Source organism: Lycium ferocissimum, chromosome 6, assembly GCF_029784015.1.
Source record: "Lycium ferocissimum isolate CSIRO_LF1 chromosome 6, AGI_CSIRO_Lferr_CH_V1, whole genome shotgun sequence".
Classification (NCBI taxonomy): Eukaryota; Viridiplantae; Streptophyta; class Magnoliopsida; order Solanales; family Solanaceae; genus Lycium; species Lycium ferocissimum.
The window spans coordinates 32,433,487-32,444,030 of record NC_081347.1 but is presented as its reverse complement, the minus strand read 5'-3'; positions in this window follow the sequence as shown (position 1 = coordinate 32,444,030).

Below are 10,544 nucleotides of genomic sequence, written 5' to 3'. Positions count from 1 at the left end.
TCCGGAATAGTGGAGTGCTCCTGTGAATCCGCTGATAAGCTCCTACGGATCTGCACCGTCTCCTTGTCTACCTGTGGGCATGAACACAGCATCCAACAAGAAAGGACGTCGGTACGAACTTTATACAGAGTATGTAAGGCATGAATAATACTAACATAATAGAGAAATAATGGAGCATAAGGTGAAAATACAACCTGCTTAGCCTTTAAAAGAAAACACATGTTATACATATCACATATACCATTATCGTTAACCCGCGTCCGGGTAACCATCGCACACCGCCCACTAGTGGTGTCATGTCCGGCCTTCTAGGCACGGTGTAATCACAAGCAGCCCGCATTAGTGGTGAAATGTCCGACCATCTAGGCACGGTGGAATCGTATGCAGACCGCCGTCACGGTGACATATCCGGCCATCTAGGCACGGTGGAATCGTATGCAGCCCGCCTTCGTGGTGACATGTCCGGCCATCTAGGCACGGTGGAATCGTATGCAGCCCGCCTTCGCGGTGACATGTCCAGCCATGTAGGCACGGTGTAATCTCATCATCATACGCATCTCATAAAGTATGCATAATAAATAAATTAAATACTACAACTCTATCGGGGTGACGTAAGGTCGAGAACCCCCGATTTCTATTCTGGAGTAATCATAATCACCATACCTCACCTTGAAGGAACTAGCATCATAAGGTGGGTCTAGCAATAATGGATAACATCAAAGAATCGTACAAAGATCATTAACTTCGTAGAACTATCATATCATACGCTTTGGAATTTCTAGACTTAGACTTGTCATCATCATTGTCATATTCATAACATATCTCTTATCTCTATCTCGTAAGAAGCTCTTTATAAACATTGACTCGTATTTTTCGGAATGTAAGAAGATCATGGAAAGATAAAGGATGTCATATCATAGGAATCATGCCTTAGAAAAGAAGGGACTAGCCTTACATATCTTTATGCCTTTCTAACTTGCCGACTATGCGCTTCCTTCCAAGTTCGTAATTCTACATTCAAAGGAATTCGTGCTAGGATTAGATAGTTGGAAACATGCTTAAGCTTAGGCTAAAGCTAACGAAAATTGGGCAGCATCTCCTTTGTTTCTATAAATTTCTCTATATAATATAAAAACTCCCAAACATCAATAATAACATTCATAATATCACAATCAATAACTTTGTCAAGTTCGACATTATCCAATTCCCACAATTTCCTCTCAAGGTCATCCATAACCATTGTCCTAATACAACATTACATTCATCCTCATATAATGTTTCTCCCATGTTCTTAATATCATTTATAACATAATTATAATCGTAACATGTCAAGAATCATGACTCGTGTGAAGCTACTACTCAAAATGCTACTATTCTCATATTTGTAACCCCTCTTCTACTTCCTTCCATAATCCAAGTCTTTGAACCTCTCAATACTCTTAATAACATGAAAAGAACATAAAAATTACCTTTGATAATGTGAGAATGGCCTTTGGATGAAAATACTTCACTTGAGGAAAAACCCTTGCTTCAATCCAAAGAGATTTCTTGACTCCAAGCAACCCTAGGGACTCCCTTACACTTGATTTCCTTGGATTAATGATGTTGATCTTTGATTTACCTTGGATTCTTGTAAATAAAGGGTGTGGAAAGTTCTAGAGGTGTGGAGAGTGTTGGAGAGAAAATGGGAAATGAAATAAATGAAGTTGGGGCTCCCTTTATAAAATTAAAAATCTGCCCGTCGGGTATTATACGGACACACATACGGTCCGTATAACTTTTAGGTCCGTATAACTTTTACGGTCCGTATGTGTGACTGTATAATGCTTCCAGTGGAGACCCCTTCTCTGGACAGGTTATACGGTCCCTTATACGGACCGTATAAATTTTACGGGTCGTATAAGTTGGCCGTATAACTCCCAGTTTCTGAAGTTGCTCTCGTCGTTCCGTTTGATCTCCAATTCTTATAGAACCTTCTTAGCACTTGTTTAACACTTCATTAACAATCTAAGGGGTGTTATAACTCTTCTTCAAGACATCATTAAGTTAACATTAACTCCGTGCTTTGCAAATCCTTTCCGAAATGCAACGTATACTTCGCCTTTCTTAACAAACTTTCTTCTCTTACTTCAAACGTCTTTGGAATCTTAATTAGAACCATTAAATACTACTTCTTACTTGTAGAAACATCATTTATGCCTCACCCTGCGTTAGTATATTTACTGTGCAACGACGTGAACTTTTGAGGTGTAACATTCCTCCCCCCTTTAAAAACATTCGTCCTCGAATGTTAAGTTCTCGGGAATCTTACAGAATTTTCGCCAGAGTTTCCCCTATAATATGGCACTACCATCCTGTCACAATAGCCCATAATAACACTGCCACTCAAGGCTGTGATATCATAACACACAATATGGCCACACACGACCAAGAGCATTAAAAGTAAAGCATTACATTGCATACCTGAGGGAAATAGCGTTTCATCTTGAACCTCTTCTGGGAGTGGAGATAAACGCGTATACTCGGACTTTGTACCCTCTTTCGCTTCCCAATGCATCTCTTCTACTTCCGTGTTCTTCCCTAATATCTTCATCAAGCTTTCGTCAGTTCTTCCTTCACTACTTCAAAAACCCTTTGAGAGGGCAGCAAGAAATTCTCATAAAATCTTTCAATAACCTTACCCAAATATTTTCGAAATGAAATTCCCACACTCTAATGATTTAATACCCTCTCATTCTTGCAAGCTTTATGCGACCGCCGATATAGATCAATTCCAAGCCATCTTACAGGTCTTTTCATCTTTCTTAAAGGCTTAACGTACGTGTCCTTAACATACCTTAGGAAATTAGAAAACAAGCTCTATCCACTTATTGATTCCAAAATGGAGGTTTACTAGAATGGCTCATTTTCCCCAAATCTCTCGAAATATATCAGTCTTCAGACATTGGTAGAGAACCAAGCATTTTGACAAATTTTTTTTTCATAGGTAGCTTACGATTCTTTACAGTTAACACGCCTATTTCAGCTCTGGATTCATCCTCATTCTTGGCTAATACCACGAAATTGTCTTACACAAGTTTACTCCTTATTATCTCCTACACTATTGCCTTTCACCTTTTGTTCCTTTACATTTGAGTACTCTATGCTTGAAATGCTCGCATAATCCATAAACTTCCTCTTCTAAATAATCATACACATCCTTTCCTTTTCAATATAGGTTGCTACCCTCAAGTATTTACATGCTTCTAAATGGTTCCTTTTCATTTCAATCCTCTTCTATTGTTAACTCCGCATCCTTCTATTAACAAAGACATTATCAAATTCTAAGTCAAGTATTGCCTTTGAGGCTTTTCCTGTACAATGCTATCTCCATTGGTATGAAATTTTAGAACCTTGCATCCATACAACTAACTTGCAGTGGCTGTTTCACTTGACTCCTCGTCTTAGCCCATTATTCACTTCTCTCTCTAATCCAAGTCTTACACCCATCGCCTGTATCTTCTCACTATGAAATCATTCACATGAACCCTTATTGTATAGAAATACCGTTTTATTCTTGTCCATCTTACGCTTGACCAGAGGCCCTAATACTCACGTGAGATATCTTGTTTTTAAAGTTAATACTGCTCTTTCATTTTTATACCTATCCTTTAACTTTATCTCATAGTTCACCTTATTGTTGTACGACTGCTGTTATATCCCGCATTTTGTACGTCGGAATATTTCAAGACAATTGCGGGAAGTTAAGGGCAAGACCATCTTCAAAAAATTATTTTAGCATAAGTTGGTTATGAATATTATTTATGAATATTATTGAACGGAAATATTGAGAAAGGCAAGGGGCAAGAAGAGAAATTCGCAAATGCCGTGGAAAATAATGCGGAAGGCTAGGGACGAAATGGTAATATTGAAGAAAGTCGAGGGGCAAAATGGTAATTTCACCAAGGGATCATGAAAGTTCCCCAAAGGAGTCCAAATTAGTCATGTGATGAAAAGAAAAAGAAAAGAAGGAAAAAAAAAAAGATGACAAAATAAGTCATCTTTCCATGGAAATTAAAAGAAGAATCTAGAGAGAGGGGGGGCATGTGCCCCTCACATGCATGTAATATATATATATAAGAGAGGTCCATCTTATAAAGCAAGAAAAAAAAAAGAGATGAAGAACAACAAAGCCAAGGCCATTCGGCCAAGGCTAGAGAAAAAGAAGAGAAAAGAAAAAAATTTAAGTCTTCAATCCTTGGTTCAAAATTATGTTCTTCAAGTATTTCTACCAAGTCAAGGATGCTCTTTAATGTGGTGCAATGGTTGGAGCAAGAAAACTACCCCTTGTGGCAAGTTACAAATTCTAGTCAAATGGAAAATTGGGGAAGAAGGTAAGATTCAATCCTCTTTTATATGTTTTATGGATGTTTGGACGGATTGCTACATGAAGAAATGGATGGGAATCATGAAAATATGCATGTTGTTGTTGAGCCATGTGAAGTGTGTGGTGGCCGTGTATGCCATGTTGTGTAGAGGAAATGGATTAATTGTCTTTAGTATGTTTGTGTGTTGATGTAGTGTGTGGAAAAAGAATGAAATTCATGAAGTCATACATGTTGATGTTGTAGCCGTGTGTGGGCTGTTTTGGAGGGGAGAGGATGAACTAATTTTATGTAACATTTGGTTGTTGTTTGTTGTGAATTATGTGATGAAAATAAAGGTTTAATAACTCAAGTGAAGTTGTAGTTTCTTGCGGGCTGATTTAGAACTTAATGTGATTTTAATATGCTTTCTTGAATTTATGGAAACAATGTTGTTAAGGAGTGGATTATTAGTATCGTCGAGGAATTTTGAAGAAAGAAATGTATTATTGTTGTCTCTATGGAAATTAATGGTTTCGGGTTCCATGGGGTAATGGATGGTTACTTTGAAGGATGTATGGATTGCTTGGAATGCTTCTAAATCGTATTTGAAGGGCTTCGGAATAATATTTGAACGAACGATCAATAATGTGAGTTTGAATGTACGTAGTTCATTTGAAGGCGAATGAAGTGTTATTGAATTAAATTGAATATGTTTGGAGATGCTATTGTTAGTTTTATTGTTGATATTGTGGCCGAGTTCCATTCTCGGGCGGTTGTTGTTGAATTGGGCCGAGCCATATTCTCGGGACGATGTATTTACAGGGGAAATGCTGCCGAAATTTCGGCAGACAAAGTGTTACTTTGAAAAATCAATTCATAAATGCCCCTAACTAAGGTTTGGTAAATGCGACCATTTGTAGATTTTTGGCGGATTTGGAGCTCGAATTTGGAGAAGCGTAAGAAGCGGAAAAGGTATGTAAGACCCTACTATCCTTCTTTGGCATGTCTTAGACGTATAGGCTTGATTTCGCGCCTCGGGGACTTCCCTAACTCTAGAAATCCGAGATTGAAAAATAGTTACTATTCATTCAGTGACATTGAACCAAAGATGCTTGAATAGTGAAAGGAAGGTCGAAACACCCTAGAACTTGCAAGAATGAGACCCGATCACCCTAAGGCTTCCATAAGCAACATTACGAAACGTTTTATACGTAAATTATGTACGTCGCCTCATTTGACCCGAGGTGGGCCCACTATTCCTAGATTCCTCCCGTTGTCCTATTGGGCTTATTTTCCATTCTATAGCTAAGAACACTTATGGACACCCTTCCGAATACTAAATAAAGTCGTTTTAACTAAACCCTCGACCCCAAGGTATGATTTTCTTTACTAAAAGTTTACAAGTGTTTTTCCAAAATATACATTTTTCTTTAAAAACTAAGTTTTACAATATTGCCAGTTTTTATGACTTAAACAACAACTATAATCCTGTGATGACTATGAATCTATGATGCCTATGATCCTATGACGACTATGATCCTATGACGACTATGATGGCTATGATTCTACGATGGCTACGATTATATGATGTCTATGATTCTATGGGGACTATGATTCTATGGGGACTATGATTCTATGATGGCTATGGTTCTATGATGACTATGACTCTATGATGACTATGATTCTATGATATGATATGCTATGTCTATGACCCGATGTGCTATGACATGTTCTATGTTGATAGTCTCGCCTTATGATTATCGTTCCTTCAAGGTGAGACAAAGCGACCATGATTACTTCATAATGCGATCGGAGGTTTCCGACCTTACGTCACTCCGATAAGTACATGATTTCCTTGGGCTCTCTTGCATGCTAAATATGAACATGGGTTGGGGGGATGGGATACTTGAATACTTGGAAATTGGGAAGGAACTATGTTTCATTGCCACCTGGTCAGCTGGCTTATCATCCCGGACGCGGGATTTATGGCAGAGCTGGAGTATTCTGGCGCTATGTGGGCGAGCCGCCTCGTGCGGTACTATGACCTGATATGACCAAGTAAGCATGCATGGCATCCCCCCCCCAGGGGCATTCATATGCACAGGTTACTCTGCTATCCTATGATATGTTCTATGTTCTCTATGCAGTATATGATTCCTATGTACAGGTCACAGCTTGACATGACATGTTCTATGTTTCTATGCGGTTATTGTTCATGTATACATTTCTTACTATGTTATTATTCATGCCTTACATACTCAGTACATTGTTCGTACTGACCCCTCTTCTTCGGGGGGCTGCGTTTCATGCCGCGCGGTACACCCGGACGACGCAAAGTTAGCACAGAAGATGTTTCAACGGAGTTGGCGAACTCCGTTTGCTCTGGAGTGTAGCCGAGTCAGCGCACACGTGCTATGATATCTGATTACAGTTAGAGACTTTGCAGACAGAGTCGTGGGTCTAGAGTGTCGACCTAAAAACAGTTCCCTTTGGTTGAGGGGTTTTTATTTTACGGAGCCTCATATTTACAAACTGCGTTTACTCGAGAAACGACGAAAAGATTTTGAAAATTTTTTTACTATGTATTTTACTTTACTTTGTCCTATGAATCCAAGAGAACATGTGTGTACTAAGAGTCCGAGGGTTCGCTCGGCTCCGAATATGGGGTCGGGTGCCCATCACACCCTAGTAAAGTCGGGGTGTGACAACCGCCATGTTGGATTCTCCGCCCTATTTGCATTCTATAGCCCATATCTTGTATTACCTTATTCTTACGCCTCTGGCGGCCACGTTGCTGCGGAAAGTTGAAGACTACTCCTTTGATGATCTCTTTTGGGTACTGTTTAGTTGCCACAACTATCGAACCATAAGGGAATTGTCTTTACTCTAGTATCTCTTTCATTACCTCTATCAATACCCATAGACCATCTTGTGTGTTCACCATTTCCACTAATATAGCTCATATTCGCTCTACAGTCCCTATACCGCATTGTGCACAAACTCGCCGTCTCTTGGCTCACCTTTCCTCCATAATCATTCCCTGGGACCTTTACCGTGTAACTCACCGGGAGTGCAATTCCATTTGTTACTGTCTAGAGATACATATGAAGTCAGTCCATTGATCGTTCACAATCAAATCTTGTTTCTTCTTCCGTTTTACCTCTCATCCTTTCCTTAGAAGACGACTTACATTTCACTTCCTTCAACAAATTAGATTTCACATATTCATGTTACTTCCAAATATTATAGTATGCACTTTAAGCTATCTAATATTTCCCTTAATCTTGTAAGGATTTCATAATCACCTTAAGTCCACATTAGCCTACTCACAAAGCAACAAATCCGGAATTTTCCTTACTCGCTTCCCCCCTTTAAGGGTTCTACTTATACCATTCTCAAATCCATTGCCTAACTTCCAATCTTGAATTCATATATCCCTTTCCTCAATTCCCTTACTATACCGCATCATTTTCATGTCATTTCCCATAATTTATAGCCATGGTAATTCATGTGTGAATTCTTAACATACTCATCTTGCAGTTTTATAATCAAGTAATGCAACCGATATAGCAATCCAAACAAGGATGTGTTTTACTTAGCTCAACCGTTAGTTATGAGTCAATCTCTACATCCGCTCCAATTAACAACTTCTGTCCCATAGGGATACTCAAAATAGTAGTATGTCTAGTTATCCATACCATCCATGCAATGTCACTTATCCCATTCTCGATACTCAGAGTTTACTTATAGCGTCATCTTTCCCTTTTCTTCCCATCTCAAGTTATTCCTCTCCTTCCCATAATCGACTTATAGTAACCATAAATGCATTTTCCCTTTACTTACCTTGTATTACGGTTCTTGCTATGTTCTGATTATATCCTGATCATATCAACTCTATAAAGTGCCACTTCTTGATTTCATTCGAAAGCCCACGTATAAAATGGAATAAACCTCGTGGAGTAGGCATACCTAACCTGTTATTCTTTCTGATCAGCCCTATTACACTCACCACATGAGTTGTCTTACCAAGGTTTCCACATTCGTTATAACCCTTCGTACTTCATACCCCTGTCTCAGTCATGCTGTCACTCTATTTTGCTAATAGACTTGTCATATCTTACTTGTGCTTTTCCATCCAGTATCACACTCTATTGGAGTTACCCCTTCTCTTCTATGCCGTGTTTTAGTACCACCAGTCTCCCTGATTTACTCTAGCATTTCTCTTTACCGTATCAATGTCGATCTTATAATTACCATTACTATCAATTCAACAATATTTAACTCATCTCTTGTAGTTATCAACGATACTCCTAACTTAATCCCGTCCTTCCATTACTTTTTACACAACATCTTTTCCCGTTAGGACATATTACAAGCTTATATCTTATCTCCTTTAAATTCTAGGTAAATTTTGCGATTCCCTCTATATTTCTTACTATCCAAAACACACGCAAAGAAATACCAATGATGCCTCACGGGGCTAATATATATATATATATATATATATATATATATAATATATATACATGACATATCTCAGCCGCACAGGGCTCCTAATTTTTAATTAAAAGTACAAAGATGTCGAAACTTACCTCATATACCACAACTCGAGATGTACCTGATCCTTTAACGATCTGCCCTGTTATGTCTTCCTATTTACTTTCCCTTTCATTCTTTAGCTTTGCATTTCAATCATACCTCAATATTCTTACCTTACCCGGCATACATCTTTTTGTACCGTTGCTTACCTTTGTACTGATTCATTCAATTTGTTTAGTTCACAAAATTATAACTGAACTTATCATCAAGAGATACATTTAATCAATTCCTCTGTTGTACTTTCACTGACTTACCTCTATGACAACCAATCCATTATCATATAAATACATATCCTGATAACGTAGCCCCAACGAAGTGACTTACCTCTGTAACTTTCAATATCATCACTCACTTTCTCCTGTCGATACTGTTCTCTTGATGAAATCAAGGATTAATATAAAGAATCTCATTTCCTATGGCTTGGCTCTATCACACGATCTTAGATATGAAAGAAGATTAACCATCCTAAATGCCTTGTAGCCTCCTGTTTATAGATGTGGCGCGCAACACACCATAAACAAGACTCTACTGGACACGGCTCGGAGACACACCCTAGGACGGAACAACTCTGATACCACTTTTTTCATGACCCGACTAGGGGGCCATGACGGGTACCCGAAGCTAACTACCGAGCACCACTCATTATGTTAATCATCACACTCATCCTGAACACATATAATCTCTAAGATAACACTTGGGTATATATAGGCCCTCACGGCTACAAAGCGATATACAAATGTACAATGTGATCATCATGGGGCATCAACTACCCACACGTACGTATCTATGAGCCTCTACTAGAGTACTAGGCATAAGGACGGGAGAGGACCCCGTCGTGCCCAAATATATGCATAAAAGAATATGATCATAAGTAGCACCTCTGGAATAGTGGACTGCTCCTGCGAATCCGCTGATAAGTTCCTATGGATCTGCGCCGTCTCCTTATCTACCTGTGGGCATGAACACAGCGTCCAACAAGAAAGCACGTTAGTACGAACATTGTACTGAGTATGTAAGGCATGAATAATACTAACATAATAGAGAAATAATGGAGCATAAGGTGAAAATACAACCTGCTTAGCCTTTAAAAGAAAACACATGTTATACATATCACATACACCATCATCGTTAACTCGCGTCCGGGTAACCATCGCACACCACCTACTAGTGGTGTCATGTCTGGCCTTCTAGGAACGGTGTAATCACAAGCAGCCCGCATTAACGGTGATATGTCCGGCCATCTAGGCACGGTGGAATCGTATGCAGCCCACCTTCGCGGTGACATGTCCGGCCATCTAGGCACGATGGAATCGTATGCAGCCCACCTTCGCGGTGATATGTCCAGTCATATAGGCACGGTGTAATATCATCATCATACGCATCTCATAAAGTATGCATAAGAAATCAATTAAATACTACAACTCTATCGGGGTGACGTAAGGTCGAGAACCCCGGATTTCCATTATGGAGTAATCATAATCATCATACCTCACCTTGAAGGAACTAGCATCATAAGGTGGGTCTAGCAATAATGGATAACATCAAAGAATTGTACAAAGATCATTAACTTCGTAGAACTATCATATCATACGCTTTGGA